Source organism: Macaca nemestrina, chromosome 7 (assembly GCF_043159975.1).
Source record: "Macaca nemestrina isolate mMacNem1 chromosome 7, mMacNem.hap1, whole genome shotgun sequence".
NCBI lineage: Eukaryota > Metazoa > Chordata > Mammalia > Primates > Cercopithecidae > Macaca > Macaca nemestrina.
The window spans coordinates 178,675,513-178,697,527 of NC_092131.1; the positions used below are offsets into that span (position 1 = coordinate 178,675,513).

Genomic DNA, 22,015 nt, shown 5'->3' on the forward strand with positions numbered 1-22,015 from the left:
AAAACACAGTCTGCCCCAGTACTAACCTTAAGCTCCCATTGATAAAGATTGCGATAACCACAGAGGTGTTTATCCAGGCCCTCGAAAATCACGGACATGGTACGTACACAACATTTTCAAACACTCAATGCTGCCAGTATGTTAAATGCGCTGTGATACCGGAGGTCTTGTGCAGGACCAGAAACATCGCAGCCTGGTTACCTTCCTGGTGTTCAATGCTTTGTATGTGCAAAGTCTGCTGTTACAATTTACTGGGCTTAATGTCATTCAGTTTGTCACAGAAGAGAGCTATGACATTTACTTAATTCCACACACAGATTCTCAAGTTCATCTTCCACCAATGACTGTTCTGTCCACAAGACAGCGGAGGGAAGACCCAGGAAAGGCCTGGGAGATGCCAGGTGCTCACAAACTGGTATCAGTCTGCTGGTTCTGGCTTAAAGGAAAACAGACATAGAAGAAACTAAAAGGACTCACTACATCTAATATCACAATGTTCTCAACTTTACCTTAGCGAAAAATAAAAGCGGAAAAGCAAAACTACTCCAGGGCATGATTCCAGGGCTAATCTGAAACATGAAATATTTAGAAGACAAAGCTTATTGTGAGTGCAATTAATATACACATAAAACGCTGGTTTCGCAAAACCCAGTCTTTGTGATTGCTTTTATAAAAAGTAAAATTCTCATGAGGATCACATACACTAACTGATTTTCAAATGAAGGGACTGGTAAACTTCAGGGCATATGATTTCTGCCACACACGAGGGGAGCAGTGAGAGAGAAGAGCTAGGATCAAGTGTGCTGAAGCTGTCCTAGGACTGAAATTCAGTTTCTGCCAAAACAAAAACACAGGAGGCTGTCAACTTCGATAGCAAGCTCTGCTTGAGAGCGTCAAGATGTTAAAATTGCAAAGGGGATTCTCCCTGCTATAAGCACGCATGATCCTTGCAAAAACATAGCTCAGCATCATCAAAAATCAGGAAAGAACACAAGCCTTCCAGACACGAAATCCAAGAGCAGAAGGGAGCAGAGTCCAAGCTTGCTCGGCAGAACTGTTCCCGGACAACAGCACAGAGGACGTCACAGGGAGGGCAGGGCAAGCAACAGCAGCTTCCGTGATGCCGCAAGCAGGGCCTGAGCCAGGGGAGCAGTCTCCTCCAACCTGACAAGGAGGCGCGAGGAGCCACAGAGAAGTCAATTCAGGGTCCTTTTCAGAAAGGGGCAACAATGAGAAAATCTGGTCTTACCCAACCACCCCCCACCCACGGTAACAGCTAAACTCGCACGTGCGTCTGTCACCTTCCCCACCCCCTCTTGCAGATGTTCTTCCTGCACCCGGGTGCCTGTCTCCGTGCTGCTCCTGAGGCCACACCTGTTGCCATCCAGTAGTGACCACGAATTCACCTTTGTCCGGGCGAAGCAAACGCAGAGTTCACACACTCTTGTACAGGTTTGCTGGCCGAGAATCTAACCGAGCTGTCCAATTCCAGATGTGCTGGTACCAAGGAGAACGCTCGATGTCCGGCATTTATAAACGGTATCAGTGGGTTCTCCTGGGACTCCCAGGCAGCCGCACGAGGGAGGGAGCTGTTGCCCTGTTACCCCGAGCCAAAGCAGCGCTGCGAGGCAAACACCACAGGCCACATCACACTCGAGCACCGACTCTTGACAGTTGCTCGTTTGTGTGTTCAGAGTTCAGGGTACAGGCGACAGACAGGCCTGATCTCAGCCATGGGACAGCAGTGATTGCCCACAAGTCCCGTATCTAAGCCCCGACTTGCCCATCGGCCTTCCTTCAGGAACAATGCCCACCTCACAGTGCTGCCATGAACGCTAAGTCAGCACGTATATACACAACCAGATTCATTGCAATTGTGCTTTCTACCCCAAGTTAATACAACCAGGTGCTATCATCGAGACTGAATAACCAATATTAGAACAGAAGGTCAGGCCAGCGATGGTGGCTCAGACCTGTAATCCCAGCACTTTGGGAAGCTGAGGTGGGTGGATCACTTGAGGTCAGGAGTTGCAGACCAGCCTGGCCAACATGGCAAAATCCCATCTCTACTAACAATAATTTATCCAGACATGGTGGCACACACCCTGTAACCCCAGCTACTAGGGAGGCTGAGGCATAAGAATCGCTTGAACCTGTGATGTAGAGGTTGCAGTGAATGGAGATCGTACTCCTGGGCTCCACCCTTCCAGCCTGGGTGACAGAGCAAGATTCTAATAAAACAATAAAAGGTCAAGATGAGAACTGATTGCCAAGGTCCACAGTCCATATACTTAAAACATAAAATTCATTAGCTAGTACTTGATCAAGTTGCTGCTTTCTTCATTACAATCTTGTATATCCTTCTAACACGGCTCAAAATGTTTACATTTGAACACACCTCGAGTATAACAAAAAATAAAGTGCCTGTATTTCACAAACGAGCAATTTCCAGTAAGGCTGCATCCTGTTCTAGTTAATCCTTTGACAATGTAAAACTGAGCCATCCTGACATAGCACTGACACATGGTACAAGAAGAATGACCTCCAATTAAATCGCTAGATTTAGAGAACACGTAAATATAGTTTATCACTAATTCACTAGCCATTAGCAAGATTTTAAAGGAAGAAAAATTATCAGGACTGTAACTAGGAATAAAGGCAAAAGTAAACATGAAGAAATTAGTCACGTTTAAATCAATACCCTTTCTGTGAGGCCATAACAAAGTATACACAGCAGGGGCACAAACTGTCATGCTAAAGTGTCACCAAGCTCTCTATGAAGGTGGTAAGAGCGTCCCAAGTCGCAGAGCCTCGTCTTCCTATTTAAACCCTAAACAGCCAACACCACTCAGCATGCAGTGAGAGCTCTGAAAGCTCAGAGGAACGCATGATGGGATGAAGGGCCCTAGCCCTGCCATCACCCTGCTGCTTATTAAAAATATAAAACAAACCCCTGCCTTCAAGGTGCCCAGATCTAACTAGTACAAGGTTTTGCTTTTAACAAGTTAACTACGAATGATGAAGACTCTGAACAGCTGTGTGAAAAGTTAGGCAACCTCATAAGAGGAACTTGGCTGAGACTAAACCCAGAGATGGTTTTTTAACCACAGAAGAGGAAAGAACTGAAGAACCTTACAGAAAGTTGACAGCAATTTCTATTTCTCTATGGTAGAACCTGGAATTTACCTTTGAGACAGACTGTCCTTCTATTCTGAAAAATCAGATTATTCTTGCAATCCTCCATCAGGACTGAAATTCCCAAAGGCATGGAACACCAAGTACTAATTTTAACCACCCCCCAAAAAAAAAACTACCTATGATCTTAGATGTGAGATTTAGTATTCTCAAATTCCAAATTTGGAAATATTTTGCACAAAGTCCTTATTTTCCCTCCTAAACATCTTCCTTCTCATCCTTCCAAACAATATCTGAAGATGAACTTACATATCGTTTTCAATGTTACAAAGAAGATACTACATTTGTCATGGACTGTTTATATTCACAACTCTAGGAGGGATTTTGCTACATCGTGAGGAATAACACGAGGCAGTTAATACGCCACGAATAAAGAACAGTAGAAAGTGGACACATTTCCTGATGAGTGCCGATTTCTCATTGAGCTGCTGACAAAGTTATAATACAGAAAGCTAGACAGCTGCTCTGTTAGTTCTACCTCACTTAAGTGACCGAGTCATTGTTGTTTCGGTTCCCTCTCTCGTCTGGGGATGAGACACACCTCACAGAGCTGTTTATGATTTCAGGAACACACACATCAATGAAGTGACTGTTCCTAAATCGTTGCAAAGGGTAGAGTAACCTGCCAAATTTCAACTAGGTTGTAACAAACAACTGTTTTCATCCTACACGCTCCGGTGCCAGCGAGATGGTGCGTTCTTGGATCACTGCGGGAGCCCTATTCCTGGTGCCACAGAGCACACACACATTTACATCCACATAGTGTACATATATGGCACACTGTAACACGTGTACCTGCATAGAGTGTACACACATCCGAATACGTAGAGTGTACATAAGTGCACTACGTGCGTACAGAGTGCACACACATCCAGATCCATGTAGGGTACATGCATAGAGTGTACACACATCCAAATATATATAGTGTACAAACAAGTTCACTACGTGTGTACAAGCATAGAGCATACACACATCCATATAGCAAATGTACATAGGTATGCTAACATGTATGTACATGCAGAGCATGTACACACGTCTATATGCATACAGTGTACACAGGTATACTATAACCTGTATGTACATGCATATGGCATACACAAGCACATCCGTATGTACACAGGTATGCTATTTGCTATATGTATACACATGCATATAACATTCTTATCCAATGTACGTAAGTGCACTACAGCATGCATACACATGCGCAGTGTACACATATGCACATGTATACAATGTACATCAGTACACTAACATATAAAACGTATACACATATGCAATAGTGTACATACATATGCAGCATGTATACGTATTATTGTGTACATATCCAGAAGTTTATTCAGTGTGCATAGTGTACATGCATGCTTGTGTGCACATATGTATATATACATCTGCAGAAATAATGTGCACATACCCACATGGTGCACGTACACAGGTATGTATGTGGCATTAAATACATGCATGTATGTACACATGTAGAACAGATAGGTGTCCAACTAGTGTGCATATAATCATCCCCATACACACATATACACATGTACATGCATGCCTACAGCATGCACGTGTGTAGGACACAAATGTAGTGTACATACCTATACATTGTAAATACATGCACAGTGGAAATACACGTAGTATGTGTACACCACATACACACATGTACATTTATACAGTACACATATACCGAGACCCAGAACGGGTCATGAGTATTAACACGGCGCAAACGCTTCCAGTTCTACCTAAGTGAATTTTTTTCAAACTATAATAGAACTCATATAAAAAGGGTTTTAAGGAAATCAATACAGCTAGTGACAAAAACAGTGGGAAGGGCACAACCACTTTTCCCTCAGAGTTCTGGGCCTGACCGTGGAAGTTCAGAGGTTTCCTAATGCAGTACACGTCAGAACTGACTCACAATGAAGCACTCCTTAAAAATTAAAAATGTGTCCTCATATTTTGGCCTTTGAGACAAAGCCTCTTATTTAATCGATTTCTGACTGAATTTGACTCACAGTACTCTGGCAGATTCTTCATTTTCTGGTGAGACAGACGAATGTCCCAGGGTGAGGACAATGCCAGCCGTTTCAGGGTCAGCTTTTCGAGGAGCGATATCTGGCAGAACACAATCCAACACCATAGGAGGATCCCCCACCCAGCCACTTAGACGCTTTCTGGTACTTACACTGTCTGCTTGTTTCCCTTTCTTGAATTCAGCTGGGGGGAGAAAAAAAACCAAAAAAATCAAAACCAAAAACAAACAGCCCATGTGTTTGTGTGTCTGAAAAGTGAATACATCCACATCCAACTTTCTAAATGATACACGGCAGGTGTGATGGTCACCAACCAGTGGCCACTGTTGACAAAATACAAAGTCATCTGCAAACATGAACGAGTTTCTAGGAATACAAAAGTCAAGGGAATTTACTTCACATATTAAAGCTCTCAAGGGTGCTCATCAAAAATATATTTAGAGGTTTTCCTTTAAAGATATTTTTGGGCCGGGCGCGGTGGCTCATGCCTGTAATCCCTGCACTTTGGGAGGCCGAGGCGGGCGGATCACAAGGTCAGGAGATCGAGACCACGGTGAAACCCCGTCTCTACTAAAAATACAAAAAATTAGCCGGGCGCGGTTGTGGGCGCCTGTAGTCCCAGCTACTCGGGAGGCTGAGGCAGGAGAATGGCGGGAACCCGGGAGGCGGAGCTTGCAGTGAGCCGAGATCGCGCCACTGCACTCCAGCCTGGGCGACAGAGCGAGACTCCGTCTCAAAAAAAAAAAAAAAAAAAAAAAAAAAAAAGATATTTTTGAAGATTTTTAAGTTGCAATACTTAAAAGCCTCTGGGAAAAGAAAGGATACAGGTATCTGGAAGATTTATACTAAATGATTTTCATGTCTTTTTGATAAAGTTAAATAAGGTCAGCCTTGAAGTAATGGGTTCCACTACTCTGAGGCTGTGGATGGAATCCACACCACCACCAGACAATTGAATGAACAGCAAGGCTGCACACACAGGACACAGGCAGTGAGCCAGCCTGACTAGTTGTCAGCTTCTGGGTCAGTTCTACCCAGTTCTGGCCAGGCCCCACTGGAGATGAAAACCTGCCCTTTAGAAGCCTTCAAACCCCACCTTTCAAAATCTAATCCTCTTCAACTGAGGCCCGAGTCCAAAAATCTACTGACATCTTAGCCCGCGTTAGGCCAGCTGTCCCCCAGCCTTTTTGGCACCAGGGATGGGTTTCATGGAAGACAATTTTTCTGGGGGGTGGTTTTGAATTGCAACTGTTCCACCTCAGGTCAGGCAGCGGATCCTCATAAGGAGCACCTCCGAGATCTCTCACAAGCAGTTTACGATAGGGTCCCAGCGCCTAGCAGAACACACAGCTAATGATAGGGTCACAACACCTAGGAGAACATGCGGCTTATGATAGGGCTCCAGCACCTAGGAGAACAGGCGGCTTAGGAGAGGGTCCCAGCACCTAGGAGAACAGGTATTAAATGAGTTGGCAAAGCCAAAATCCACCGGATCTACCACTCCAAAGCAAACATACACCACTGCCCAATATTGATGTGAGCCAAAAACAGGGAAGTCCTGAGGGCCCACACTGACCACAGCCAGACACCACTTCTGCAAGAAGCAAGCACGCACCTAGAGATCACCAGTGATGACCCAGGAGAGCAGCTTTGAGCAGAGACAAAGGTGAAGGAGAGGCACATGGGCCAGGGTGCTGGGTGTGCCCGTCTTTGTGACCTCACTGAGATTGCTGACCTCTGGCCCTTGGTGTCCCTTCCTGTGGAGGTAGCAGCCCCCAAATCCCTGCCTCCCTTCAGCACTGACTGAGGCGGCCCTGAAGTCTCCCCAGGACTGAGACTGTTTCTAAATCCTGTTAACTGCACACCCACATGAAAAACAAAAAACAAAATATCAAGTATGCAGACAGGAAAATAAAAATACGTGAATCCTCCCTTATTCAACAGGCATTTAAAAAGTAACAGGAAAATTGTGATAGTCTTTAAACAACCACCAGCTATCACGTCCTCTTGAAATGTTTTAGCTAATCAGGAACATCTTTACCAAGCACTTGTGTGTTCAGGAAATCAGTTGACAGGTCCCAAATAACCTCGGAGCCTGCGACCTGACCCCCACTCACGCACATCGCCTCTCCAGAGGAACGTGTCCTGGACACCTTTCAAATGGTGAGGAACAGGAACAAGGGTAGCTTTCCCTCAACACCACAAAACAAGCTCGACCCCGAGGAGCCCGGAGAACAGCGACGTTTGTTTAGATGCTTTCCCACTGTCCTTGTCAGAGCAAACATTCCCATCCCACACCGCCCAGTGTTTAACTCTCCCTGGGATACCAGCAGCCGTCAACCCTCAACAAGCTGGAAACAGAGGCCAAGCTGATAGGAGGCCTCTCTCCATTCCTTACTGAATTCGCTCAGGACACGGATGTTCCCAAACACATATGGCCCCGAGTATTCCACACCTGGGGAACATTCAAACAGCAGACTCTGCAAAGACGTTCCCCTAAAGAGAAACTCAGTTTCTAACTTCCCTTAGGGAAAAACAGGAGACCCAGAACTTTCCAGAAAATCAAGTGTGAGAGGAAGCCACTCACCTCTGGCACTTCCTAAACCTGCCTTCCCGCGGGTGCTCAGGGATGTCCCCGCGACAGCCCCGTCCACCCAGGACGGCAGCAGGTCTCAGGCAGCCAGCACCTGGGCAGCTGGCGAAGCAACCCCAGGGTGAAAACGCCATCCCAGGCACCACTTCCCGGAGCCCCTCAGCAAGAAAAACAGAGGTGGGACAGAACCGAGGGCTGACTCGAGGCTGGGGAGCCACAGACCCGCACAGCTCAATCATCGGACATGCTCTTCTGTAGACAGAGCCCAGGGAGAGGCCAGCACAGAGACCCTCGTGCCGGCTCCACAGGCCAGCGTCCTCCAGGGCTGCAAGTTTGTGATCACAGCTTCAGAATTTGGTTCCAGGATCTTCCGGAATCAAAGACGCACCAAACTGTAAAGCTGCCAGGACAGCAGGACCCAGGAGCAGGCTCAGGGGAGGACCACTTAGAAACCCCACACACAGCATACACGTGTGCATGCTTACTCCACACATGCCACCGCTTCACCCAATAGTATACACGCAAACGCATGTACGTACTCCATACACACCCTCAAATACACTCACCAAATATGATGCGTGTACACACTCCACACACACCCTCAAATACATACGACACACATGAACATGCTCACTCCACCCAAACCTGCTAAATACACTCAACCACACATGCACAAACGTGACACACGTGCACACTCATTCCGGACGTCACACCCCTCACCAAGTACACAGGTGCACACACCTCCAAGTTCAGAACCTGTAGACTCCACAAGCTTTGGTTTCCCCCACTGTTTCTCTCATCACATGAGATCCACACACAGGTGTCATTTACTGACATCTAACACCCGGGGAGGCCCTTAGACAGAACTGCAGTCAGAAGTCGGTTTCATTCAGGCATTCATCACCAGCCTCCTGAAGCCACCTCCTGTCCCCAAGGGGAGCGGGGGCCGAGACCGGAGACGTCTCTGGGCTTACAGATCCCCAGGCTGGCAACCCAGCGAAATGAGGAGGGCTGGGCCACGGCCCTGGAGGGAGACGGGTACTGGCTCAAGTATGCGGAACATGAGTCCTCATTTCCAGACAGTGTCACCTACGACAGCGTCAGGTGAAAGCCAGTGGTTTGGCATTCCTGGGATAGACAGTTCTGGAAATACAAGGGAAGCTTTTTACTCCTCCCCTCTGAACACATGAGGTCCATGGTCCCCTCACATCTAACACTGGGAATCCGAATCGGTGACTCCTTGTCCACCTGAGGACCACCCAAGAGGATCCACACACCTGCTACAACAGCAGCACCGCACCTGGTCTGCAGGGGAGCAAAGCAAATCCCACCTTTATGACTAAAACTGGATTACCCTGACACTGGCAGCCTGCAGTGTGTGTATCGTCAAGCCCCCACGTCTGTGCCACCTGCAAGAGGAACACAAGCCCTTAGTCCCAGGTTCTCAGGACGGCCTGTGAGGTGGATGCTGGCACCTTCCCATCTCCCAGGGGAGAGGAGAGAAGGCCACGGTCAGGGCTTGCATATCAGGAGGGTCGGGATTCAAACCCCATCTGCCTCACAAAGCAGCCCTTACCATTCAAGTGACTTCTATCATCAGCCTTAAAATGTACCACAGTTACCAGCAATTCTGAGTGCTGTTCCTTGGGACATCATAAGCAAACATTTTGTTAGAAAGGTTTTGCCAAATCTGCTTTCAAAATCCTATGGTATGAAATGACTAATGAAAATTTGAGCTATGAAATAAAGCACATAGTTAAATGAATCCCAAAATGACTATCGCGAAGGAAGTTTTAACTTGAAGTGAAAAATATCCTCCAAATGACATCAGCCAGAATTATCTTCAATCATTACTGATCCCATATGCTTCAGAAATTATACAGCATCATCTCAGATATGAACTTAAAACCATTAGCTGAATGCACATTTCAGCACAACCAAAGTTCTGCTATAATAAGCAGCACAGGCGTCTCTGGAGAGGATTTTAATTGGGACTACAAACGATGTGCACGATCGTGGTAAGAGGTTTCATGCTGGCTGTTCTCCAAGGTGCGACACAGAGAAACACCACTAACCTCAAAGACACCTGCTGCTTTGTAATGAGATGAGAGACGATGTGGACGGACTACTGTAGATATTCGAAAAGGAGAAACAATGCAAGGAAAGAATCGTATCAGTTACCCTTTACATTCTTAGAAAAAAACGATTTTTCTTTTGGGATGATTTTAAAAGAAAATGACATTTCTGGATTTTTTTTAACTTTTCTTTCTGAGACAGGGTCTTGGCTCTGTCGCCAAGATTGGAGTACAGTGGAGCAATAGCAGCTCACTGTAGCCTTAAGTGATCTTCCCACCTCAGCCTCCAGAGTACCAGGGACCACAGGCACGCACCACCACACTCAGCTAACTTCTGTTATACAGATGGGGTCTTGCTATGATGTCCAGGCTGGTCTTCAACCCCTTGGCCTCAAGTGATCCTCCTGTCTTGACCTCACAAAGATTTAGCCTAAGCGACCATGTCTTATCGGAAAACAGACATTAGAGCAAATGCATTTCTGTAAGATTTTCTACCTCTTTTCACTGGGGATAAAGGTAACTTGCCTCCAAGGGTCGGAGACAAAGACGTTACTGCAGACAAGAGCGCTGTGCATCCCGGGAACCGCTACACCACGAGGCACGGCCGTGCACACTGGACGCAGGAGTAACAAACGAGGCTAGCACAGGCCGATGCTGGCCCTCTCCAGAAGCTGGCCTATCCTTCCTCCTCTCATCAGCCCCCTCTCCCTTCAGGCCTCAGTGGCTGCTGACAGCGGAGAGGCCACAACTAGAGGAGGCTCTCAACTCCACCAGGGACAGGAGTCCCGGACGCTGGGGACTCAACTGCTGTCCTCCGCATCCACCTCCTTCTGGTCCAGCCTTCTCAGGAGCCAGGCGTGGCCACTTTGACCCTCTTTTCCCTTCTGTGGCTCCTACAAAAAACCAGTTCAGAGAGCCCAGGCTGCCTCACACTCCAGGGACACCCGGCACAGGCCCCCTCCATGTCCTTATCCAAGCTCCTGGGGCCAGAAGGGTCTTGCAATATTTCACTTTCCAGTTGACCATCCCCAGCCTGAAATCCAAAGTGCTCTAAAGAGCATTTCCTTCGAGTGTCATGAGGAAGCTCAGAATGTTTCAGGTTTTGGAGCATTTTGGAGTAGGGACTCTCAGCCTTAATTTGAACCTCTTCAAGGAAGCCACACACTGAAGCCCCCGATGTCCACCCTACACAATCCCAGCACACCATCTGAAGTCCTCAGCAACAGATTTTCTTTCTTCAAAAATAACCACAAGTCACAGACTCACATGCAATCACAGAAGGGGGTTGTGGACACCCACACAGATGATGAAATTTAACTGTCACATTTTTACCTAGGTAATTTAAAGTCATTCCTCAAAACACACCTGTTTTACTGAGTTGCATTTTAAGGTGAACACACACAAATCATTTCAGGGAAACAAACGTCACTTTGGGCTGCGTGTGGTTTCTTGACTCCCGTGAATAACTCAGCGTTCACCCTCACTTCTGGATAAGGGAGATGATGCAAAGAAAACTGTTAAAACAAAGACATGAAAACAAGTTTAAGAAGGGTTTGAAAGGTTCCTCCTGTCCTCCTGGAGGGGAGACAAGGATGCCTGGAAAGCTCACGGGGGACAGGAGCACAGCCTCCTCGGTGTGTCATGGACGCTGCCTCACCAAGGGGAGAGGATGACGCCTGGAAGGCTCACAGGGGTGGGAGCACAGCCTCCTCAGTGCTTTCTACACTCAGCAGCTTCAGAAATTCCTGCAGAAGCAGAACACATCATGAGAACTGAGACTGGAACACCCCAAAGAAAGGGATGAGGGGTCAAAAAAAGCATTCGATCATTACCAAGGAGCGCGGGCATGAAGCCGCTTCAAAGACCGTGTGAGAAGTCACTCATAGGCGTTTCAGAAAATAAGGGTAGTGCGAGATTGCTCGATCAGCTCAAACAGGCTGCCGTCCCTCAGGCCATGAAGTCCCTGAGATGAGCCTCTCACTGAGCAGAAGTCACTCGCATCTCTGCCAGAGAAAGTACTACAAGCTGACACATAACCTCATGAAACCTAGGCTTCAGCCGGTCAACAGTGAGTCTGACATGGTACATCCCTCCAGATAGTTAAAGACCCCAGGGGTTCATCGGACAACCTCGAAGGGCTGTGTCTGTCCAGCTCCTTTTCCAAGTTCTGGATGATTTTTCCTAATGCACTATAAGCAGCATGTTCCAATAGAGATGTAATTAACTGGATGGGTGTCCTCTTAATTTTGAAATTAGAAACACACTTGGCCAGGCACGGTGGCTCATGCCTGTGATCTCAGTACTTTGGGTGGCTGAGACAGCTGGACTGCTTAAGTCCAGGAGTTCAAGTCCAGCCTGGGCAACATTGCAAAACTCCATCTCTACAAAAAATACAAAACTAAGTCAGGCATGGGGACACATGGAACATGTGCCTGTGGGTCCTGGCTACTCAGGAGACTGAGGCAGGAAGATCACTTGAGCCTGGGAGGTTGAGGCTGTAGTAAGCTGTGCTCACACCACTGCCTGGGCAACAAAAAGGTTTTTTTGCCTGTCTCAAAAAAACCAAAGAGAAAAAGAATTTTATACCTGACTAGGCCAAAATAAAAGAGGCCTTCGCTGCCTACATAAAGGGCTTTCAGAATTCACTTCCATCCTTAGGAAAGGCGGCCAACACCAGGCTGTGTCCCTTAAGATGCCCTGTCTCATATGGGAAAAAAAATCAAGAGAAATCAAATAAAGGCCATAAAATACATCAGTTTCAACACTAAAATTTAATAGTATGCTTTAAATTGAAGATGAGTTAAGTCACATTTCCAAACCTCTGAAAGCACGGTTACTGGGAGGGAATGGTTTGCAACACACAAACGCAGCTCTGTAAAAGTGCCCAGGCTGGATGAAGGCTCAAACGTCAGTGCAAGGAGAAAGTCTGAACAAACTCTCTCCTGCCCTGCTGCTGTCCTCTTCCAAAACACACTGTTTATCTGTCAGTTTAGAACAAGGCCTAGGGAGGTGGGAGGCAGGCCTGGGAGGGTCACCTAGCATCCAAGCTCCTCAGCCACACAACTGCACGAGGCTGAGCTGAGCAGTACACACAAACACAACTAATTCTCCCCAAAAAGAAGACGGAAGGCAGCACACTGCCATGCCAGGCAAGCTGCAGATGAGAAGATTGAGGGGAGCCAGAGGTACCTTTAATCTTGCTTGCATGGTGGAGGGAGAGGAATAACGCCACTCACTTGAGTGTTGCACAATTCTTTCTAGCACTGAGTGGCAGAAAACAAAAATTATAGATGCTTCCTCAGATAAATGTTTCTGAAGAACTGAACATAAATTACGTTCAGGAAATAGCATTATGAATGCCTCAAGTGCTTCTGTTTTCAATAATCCCAGAGTAATTCTATAAACCCGGGAATCAGTCTCACCCAACTCCAGGATCACGGCCCAGGTGACGTGGGCACACATATCCTGAAGCTCCAATACTCAACTAAAGTGGCGCGAGTGAAAATGATCCTGGGTATAATTTACACGGACACAGGAAGGTGGCTGAGCCCCAAACCCCTAAACCAGGAAGACCAGTGTCCTTCAGGGGCCTCACCTCTGTCCTTTCGCAGCCTCTGGGAACCACCACTCTGCTCTCTACTGACACAAACGCCCCTCCCAAGGTACAACACCAGGAAGATCATCATTCAAAACTGAGGAACGTGGCAGAACAAAGCTGTCAGGAGATTTTAATCACCAACACCACTTGTTACATGACCCAAAGATGATTAAAATCCCAGGCCCTTCAAGACTGAATGCTATCTATACTTAAATGCATTTCATCACCATATTGGGGGGTTATTCCTTTGTTTTGCTGCAAATATATCCAACTGCTGTAAAAGGAAAAGGCAATTTGTTAACGAAGCTTCTTGGAGTGTCTCAACAGGCCTCGAGGTAGGATAAAAGGCAGGACTTCCTGGCAGAAACGCTCAGCTCTGAGGTCAGGTGGAGTTCTTGAGCACCAACCAAGGCAAAATAAGGTCGAAGACCACACCACACTTTCCTCAATCACATCTTCATTCCACCTTTCCTTCTATTTCTCACGACTTCACTGGGAGAAATTGTGCTGAAAGAAAATGGAAACACACACATACATAGGAGACCCTACAGATGCTGAGAATGGGTGCAGCCATCACAGTCCGAATGTCCTTTCAGGGCCATCTGACCTGGCTGGGATCCAAGTATCCGAGGGCAGGATTGTATGTCAGACCCGTGAAGCCAAGATTACAGCCACTGAACGGCAGTTTTCCATCCCACGGAAACCGGCCTTGGTAGGGGCTTCCTCGGGGACCACCGACCTCAAGCCACCACCCGTCAACTACTTCAACTAACCTACATCATGGCAGACGCCTCCCTAGGCAGACCAGCCCTGCCCAAGTCCTGCTTCATGGCAAACCCTCCAGACAAACCCTCCAGAGGTCCTTGGCCTCTTCCGGGAGGCTGTGCTCGGAAGGTGCCCTCATTTACTTCTGTGGCTCTGAGACATTTAACTAGAGCCCAACACATTTCTTCCTGTTCACATAGTATTGAGTTAAAAGACTTTTATGAGTAAACTTTCACTGGGAAAAATACCATTTCCGGAGCCCCAGTGACCACAATGAAAATGTTTTTACCTTCCCTTACATGACATCGGCAACGCCAGGTCCAGGAAACGTTCTGGATCTCAGATAATGGCAAATCCACTCATAGTAAGTCTTGGTCTTGTTTCACAAGCTATCAAATGCTGCCCAGAAGCAGGAAAATCCCCACAACGTGGCAGGGAGGGGCGACCAGCGTGAGTTCTAAGGCCAGACCACCCGGGTCTGCTGACAGCGTGGTGAGGGGCAAACAGTGCAGGGTCTAAGGCCAGACCGCCCGAGTCCCGCTGACAGTGTGGCTTCAGGAGTTTCCTAAACCCTCTGCTCTCCAAGTTTCATGTCAGAAAAATGCAGTGATAACCGTGTCCACCTCGTTTAAATATGTATATATATACACACACATATATATATACTCCAAACCTACAGCCCTATAAAGGTCATTAATCCTAGTTATCCTCAAGGCATTGAGCGATCAATAATGAGCCATCCCCCTGGCTGCTGACCTGCCACAGCCCCACCCTCCGGAAACCCCGCATCCACACCAGCCACACAGGATGAGGCCAGGGAAGGAGCAGGACTGTGTCTTGGGAACTTAAACTCTGGAAGCTGAGTTAAATCAGTGCCGCTCAAATCTTGTCACCAACTATCTTGTTAAATTGGGAGATTCCATCTCTGGGGATCTTGAAGGAACCTGAGGTTCTACATTGAGTGAGATGAGCACTCGTGCTGCAATGAGACGGCAGGGAAAGCAACCGAATCTGGGGTCGCAGCTGCCTGAGGCTTGGGTCCCACCGGGAAAGTGGCACCAGGGCCCTCAGGACAGTGGCGGAGGTCCCAGGAGGCAAGTCCCGGTGCAGAGACTCATGGACCCAAAGATTGCTCCAGGGCCAGGAGGGGTTGCTGCGCTGACAGCCACGAGGCAGGCAGCCTTCGAGCTCCTCCAGCTGCCATCCTGCAGGCAGGGAGGACAGTGCCCAGACCACCCTGGGGCTCCCCCCAGCCTGCCAGGCTGGTACTCTTACTCCAGCCACTGACAAGAGTCCCCATGTTGCAAGCTAGGTTGAAACAGTGCCTCAGGCCTCGGGGCACATGCACCCCCCTGCAGGGCTGGGATGGCTATTCCCACACATCCCCAACTCACAGCAAAACTTAAAAATGAAAGTCGGAAGATACAGCCAGGAAACCAATGCTCAAGAAGCAACTCCAGGGTGACTCTTCCTAGAGCTATTGCTATTGAACATCTTTAAAAACATTTCCAGGGTGACTTCCTAGAGCAATTGCTGTTGAAAATCTTTAAAATTCTTCATTTCAAAATTAGCTTTTATTACACTGTCTTCCCTATTCTACCAAGACTCTAGAAAACAAAACCATTACAATTTCCAATTCTATCTTATAGCAAGTTAGAAATACACGTTTCCTCAAAGGATTCTACATGTTTCCTTGGCAATATCCTTTCCACGCCCCATACTACTGCCCACAACAGAGAAGGCTTTTCCAACTCAACCCAACCCAACCCAACCCAACCCAACCCAACCCAAGGGCCCTGAGATAGGCCCCTAACGAATCGTCTACAAACTCTTGAGACAGGCTTGCCCTGACAAATCATCTGCAAACTCCATCTTCCATTAAAAACAGTACCGAAAATGAGCATATTACCACTTTTTAAAAATTACTGTAAAGTGGACAGTGTTCAGTTCTGTGAATTTCGGCACAAATATTCCCATAATCATCATCACACAAGCAGAACAGTCCAACAGCCCCAAACCCACTCACGGGGCCTCATAAGCATACCCTCCCATTCTCAGCAACCACCCCCTCCGTGTCCTCCCATGACTCGGGTCTATCTTTTGCGAGCGTTGTGGCAAAACACTCGCAAAATCACAATTTCCTGGGCATCGTGCTTGGAGGTGCACCCAGGGTGTCCTGTGATCAACAGCCAGGCCTCGGGACTGCTGGGTATTTATTATTCCACATATGGCTGTGGCACATTGTAACCTGTTTTGGACAACTATAGACAGCGCTATTAACATCTGGGCACAGTTTTTCTTAAACATCAGATTCTGTTTCTCTAGGGTAAATACCCAGGATTGGGGTCACCGGGCCCCACGTTTGTGTGAGTTCAGTTTTGTAAGAAACCGCCAAGCTGTCTGCACCGTGCTGAACCCCAGCATCGCACAGGAGTCCCGACTGCCGGTCCTCACCAGCACCTGGGGCTGTCGGAAGACCTTAGTCAGGCGCTCCAGCAGGGGTGTGAACAAATTCACTGCGGCTTCGGTGCACATCTCGGTGCAACCAGTCACGCTGAAGGTCATTTCAGATGCTTTTGGGCCATCCTCCCGTCCTTCTCAGCGAAGCATCTGTTCAGGTCCCTTCCGCTTTTAAGTCAGGTGGTTTGTTCTCTGTCATGAGCCGTGGGAGTCCTGTGCATTCTGGATACGAGTCCTTTGCCGGCTGCATGGTTCGTAGACATCTTCTCCCCATCTATCGAAAATGTGTCTCTTCAATTCCCTAGGGGTGTCTTTTATATTAGAAGTTTAATTTTGATGAGTCTTACCTACTTGTTTTCTTCCTTGATTATGGATCATGGTATGGCTAAGAGCTCTCACCCTAGGTCTCCACAATTTCCCTTTCTTCTGCAGGTTTTGTAGTTTGGTATTTTACATTCAGGGCTATGATCCACCTTAATTTTCATACAGAAATTTCTCCCTGTTTTCACTCTTTTGCATATGGCTGTCCCATAATTCCAGCACCATTTGTTGAAAAGACTCAAATTCCACTGAACTGCTTTTGCATCTTTGGATCTGTTCTGGACTCCACTCTGTCAGCTGACCCGTGTGTGTGCATCCTCAGCATAATTTATGACTTTAGTGGCTGTCTCTGTGAAAAAAAGTAACTCTGTCTGGAAGCAAAAACTACATTAGAAGTGCTCTAAATAAGATTCTTCCTGTTGTCAGGAGAGCAAAGCCACTGCCCTAAAGCAGAGGTGAGGCCTCAACAGCTCCCAGGCACAACCTTAACACACAATGGGGAAGGGAATTCATTTCAAGGGCCACAACATGAGACCAGCATAGCCATGAAAACTGCAATAATTTCACAACAGAATGAAATTCATAAAGAATTGCTCAGAAGCGTGTGATAAGTTACATAAATCACTGTTCCTTAAATTCTGACGGTTGACTAGAACAGAAATAGCTTCACGGTACAGTTCAAACAGGAGAAAGGTAGGTAGGGGTGGTTTCCACACCACACAGGGCCTGCAGGAAAGGGACACTCTTCCTCTAAATGGGAGATCCCGGGAGTGATGTGATAAACCATGGTGAGAGTCACAGAACTGTGCAAGCCGGAGTCGCGGCCTTTGCCCCACCACGGAGCCTGTGTCCATGAACGACGAGGCTCAAATGTCAGGCCGGGGCAACCGAGGCAGTTATCAGGGGACAAGAAAACGAGCGCACGGTGGAGGCAAAGGTCTGAAATCGCGCGGCAACTTCGAGTCAAGTGGGACAAACTGACTCAAAATACAGGTTCCAAAAACCACCACAGAGAGCTGCTCCTCGGCTCTGGAAAGGCTAAGTGACTAATGCCCACACTGAGCATCTGCTCCCAGAGACGACCCTGGTGACCTAAGGCCCAGCTGCTCCGAACCCGCGCGGAACCTCAGTGAGGAACTTTGTTGGTATCTTAGAGCACATTGACATGTTCCCTTAAAATCTGGTATTTCATCAACAATGCAGGCGCCAGCTTGGACTCATACACATTTCGATTAAACAAGATAATTTACACCCTGACCGTGCCAGGTAAGAGGTTTACTACAATCTTTAAACAGAGCCAGAGGCTACAGTCTGCTCCTACACAACACCATGTCTCTACAAGTTCGATGGGTTTTTACTTTCCATGTCTTCACTTGCCTAGTGCTAGAAAGCAGATAAAAACAGAAGGAACCCAGAAACACTATTGAATGAGACTCAAATATCTTGCAGTCATCATCGAGATGAGATGTTTATTAAACAGAAATGTTCTCCCCTGTAGAAAGCAGCACACATCAACACGCACCGATAACTGTCGCCAGCATTCCAGATCATCTTCCCTTCCATGGCCACAGTGCAGGGCAATGGACCACGCACACCTGCAGACCCACGGAAAGCGGGGTGACACGGCCGATTCTTGTAGCGAGCAGGCCAGGGTGCACTCAAAGAGCATCTCTTTCCAGAGGTCTGCCATGGAAAGTTACACATTTATTCCACGAGTTAATGGCACTGCACCGAACATTTCTGTAAGAGTCTCTAAGCAAGTATTTCCTTCTGCCTACAATGGCCCGACACAAACTGAAAAAGCTCTTGGAGCTGCCAAAGACTTCAATATCCCCTTAACTATTGTCATGCGCATCCATGTGAAGAGACCACCAAACAGGCTTTGTGAGCACAACATGGCTGTTTATTTAACCTGGGTGCAGGCGGGCTGAGTCCAAAGAGTCAGCGAAGGGAGCTAAGTGTGGGGCCGTTTTATAGGATTTGGTTAGGTAAAGGAATATTACAGTCAAATGGGGGTTGTTCTCTGGCGGGCAGGAGTGGGGGTCACAAGGTGCTCAGTGGGGGAGCTTTTTGAGCCAGGATGAGCCTGGAAAAAGAATTTCACACACACAAAAAAAAACCATCGCTTAAGGCAAGGACTGGCCATTTTCACTTATTTCTGGTAGAATGTTATCAGTTAAGTCCAGGCAGGGCATTTGCACTTTTGTGATTCTTCAGTTACTTCAGGCCATCTGGGCGTATATACGTGCAAGTCACAGGGGACGCGATGGCTTGGCTTGGGCTCAGACGCCTGACAACTACAGTCTTTACTTTTAAGGTGTGGGGTAAGATCATATAATCCCCAACTAAGCTCCTGATGCTGTGTGTGGCATCCAGCAACAGCACGTTCCATTCCTGGATTACATTTGACTCAAGAGTCCACAGTGAGAACGATTTCTGGTGAATGAAACACCAGGCAGGAGGGTGATTCCGCTGGGCAGCTCTTCACACACAGGTGATTCCGCTGGGCAGCTCTTCACACACAGCCCAGGAGCTGAGGGGAGAGGAAGAGGCCCACACGCGTCCACCGTGCTCACGCCCCCTTGGAATGCGCCCCACTCCTAGAGACCCGGACCCAAGGGAAATCTGACCTGAAAATGGGCAAACCCTCACTTTGCAGAGGGACAGGGACTCGGGGCCACAACTTGACCTCAGAGCAACACAAGTGCAGACAGCACCCCAGGACACCCTCTCCACCCAAATTCAAGGAGGAAAACCAACGCCCCGCCCCCTTGCGGAAACCCCCGGCTGCTGGAGAAGACGCCTGCCGGCGTGTGCAGCCTCTCCCGTCCCACGTTCCGGGCTCAGCACCTGTGCTTCAGCCCTGGCACTGCTCGCCACACCCACAGGTGTGCCAGGAGGGGCAGGTCCTAAGGTCTCCACTGCACCAAAGCCTGCAAGGCAAAGGGGCAGCTCCCTCCAGCAGGAGTCCAGAAGCACACACTGCACCAGCGTCAAGGCATGAGAATTCTCCCCTCGGTCTCCGAGTCTCCAGTCTGTTGCCCGCCGCGGTCTTCTGCCAACGGCGAGGCCCAAGCTGGGCGGCACATTTGGTTCTCACCATTTCCCTTGTCAAATCAATACTGCAAACATATCCAATTCATCCTGTCACTAAAAATGAAATAATCCGCCATCTCCATCACAGATGATGCAATCAGGTTTTCATTACTTGGGTTTTTGTTTTGTTTAGTTTTTTGGTTTTTTTCTATTTTGAGATGGTGTTTCTGCTCTGTCGCCCAGGGTGGAGTGCAGTGGTGCGATCTTGGCTCCCTGCAACCTCTGCCTCCCGGGTACAAGTGATTCTCCTGCCTCAGCCTCCCAAGTAGCTGGGATTACAGGTGCCTGCCACCATGCCCGGCTAATTTTCATCTTTTCAGTACAGACGGGGTTTCACCATGTTCACCAGTCTGGTCTCGAACTCCTAACCTCAGGGGATCCACCTGCCTCCTTCTCTCAAAGTGCTGGAATTACAGGCATAAGCCACCACTCCCGACCATTACTGGTGTAATTTCTAAGCCACTCTCTCACACCCACTCCCTTTTTTTTTTTTTTTTTTAAGAACCAGCTTTATGCCTATATTTTTTCCAAGAGAACCAGTTACCCCATTTCAAGTACAAATAAGACACGGTGTTTAAAAACCAAAAATGCCCATTTGCACAGAAGTCTCCAAATGCCCAGTCGATTTAAGCCTTGAGAATAAGATCAAGCTGTTGGCTGAATACAACTTCCCTTTCCATCTGTCTGCCTGTGAGTTAGACACAAGGATGAAGCCACGAGCTAGGGACATAAAGGCAGGAACCAAGGTAGCGGAGACTCCAAATAAAAGCTGGAAGACCAACACAAATGCACCATACCCTGCACACCCTCCTCTCCTTCCTTTTCAGAATTTCCAGAGGATGAAACAGGGACCTTCTCAGACGTCCCACGATGCAGGCGGCCAGAGGGGAAGGCGGCGGCAGCCTGAATGAGGCGACCGGGAAATCACATTCCACAAACAGAAATTCTCCATGTGCTTTACATCCTCTGTCTCTGAAGAACTATGCCAGGCTAACAGTCGCTAGAAAACCGCATTCAAGTGTCATTTCCCATTTCAAGCAAAGAAAACAGTGGTGGGGCATGAGGGAAAAACATAGCCATGTGTTCTGGGCTATTAAATAAGGTTTTTTCTGTTATAAACGTATAATTTTACATTCTCAGATTTCTGTATAATTGATATGCTTCCTAATTAGCAGACATAGTAATAAAAAGTGAATTCCAAGTGTAAGATCGGAGGAACCGTTCACATGGCTTCAGGTTCTGCTACTGTGTTTCAACTTAAGAAAATGGTTCTGTGTGTTGGTAACAAGGCCTGAGAGTCTGTGTGAGAGTCTGTGTGGCTGTAATCAGGGTTCGTGTTGGCTCCCTAGCAGAGGATGTTACACTGTTACATTATCTTCTACAAAAAATCCTGAAAAAATGAAGGCTGAATAGACATACACACCCACCCAAAATAATCCAAATGTCCACCGATATGAAAAACAGATGAATTACGGCTTCCATCGTGGAATATTCTTCAGCAGTGAAAACAAACTATAGCCACAGGTGCCAACTAGGATAAAGACAACCTTTTAAACACGCTTAAAGTGAACTGACTAGGCAGAATTCCTTGATTACAGGCATCTGCTCCAAAAGGGTACTGTTATTAATCCTGTGATGTAGAATGATAGTTAGCAACCCTGTTTCGGGGCACATCTAGAAAAAAGCAAAATAATGACTACACAATTTTAAATTCTTTGTAAATTATAACTATTACTACGAAAATTCTAAAAATGTGAAAATCTTCCCAACTGTTATTGGACACGCTTCAAAATAAATACCCTGGCATTGCTTGCCACACCCACAGTTGTGCCAAAATAAATGAAAATATAGCCCAAGGTAGTAGAACTGAAACCTGAAGATGTACGAG

The 22,015-nt window shown here is 47.4% G+C and overlaps 1 protein-coding gene across 4 annotated transcripts in view; it reads right to left on the reverse strand.

Annotated features, from left to right (window-relative positions):
* The window catches only part of LOC139355525 (disco-interacting protein 2 homolog C-like), a 157,634-nt gene that overhangs the window by 99,911 nt on the left and 35,708 nt on the right, over positions 1 to 22,015 (reverse strand). The gene's annotated exons all lie outside the window — the stretch shown is intronic.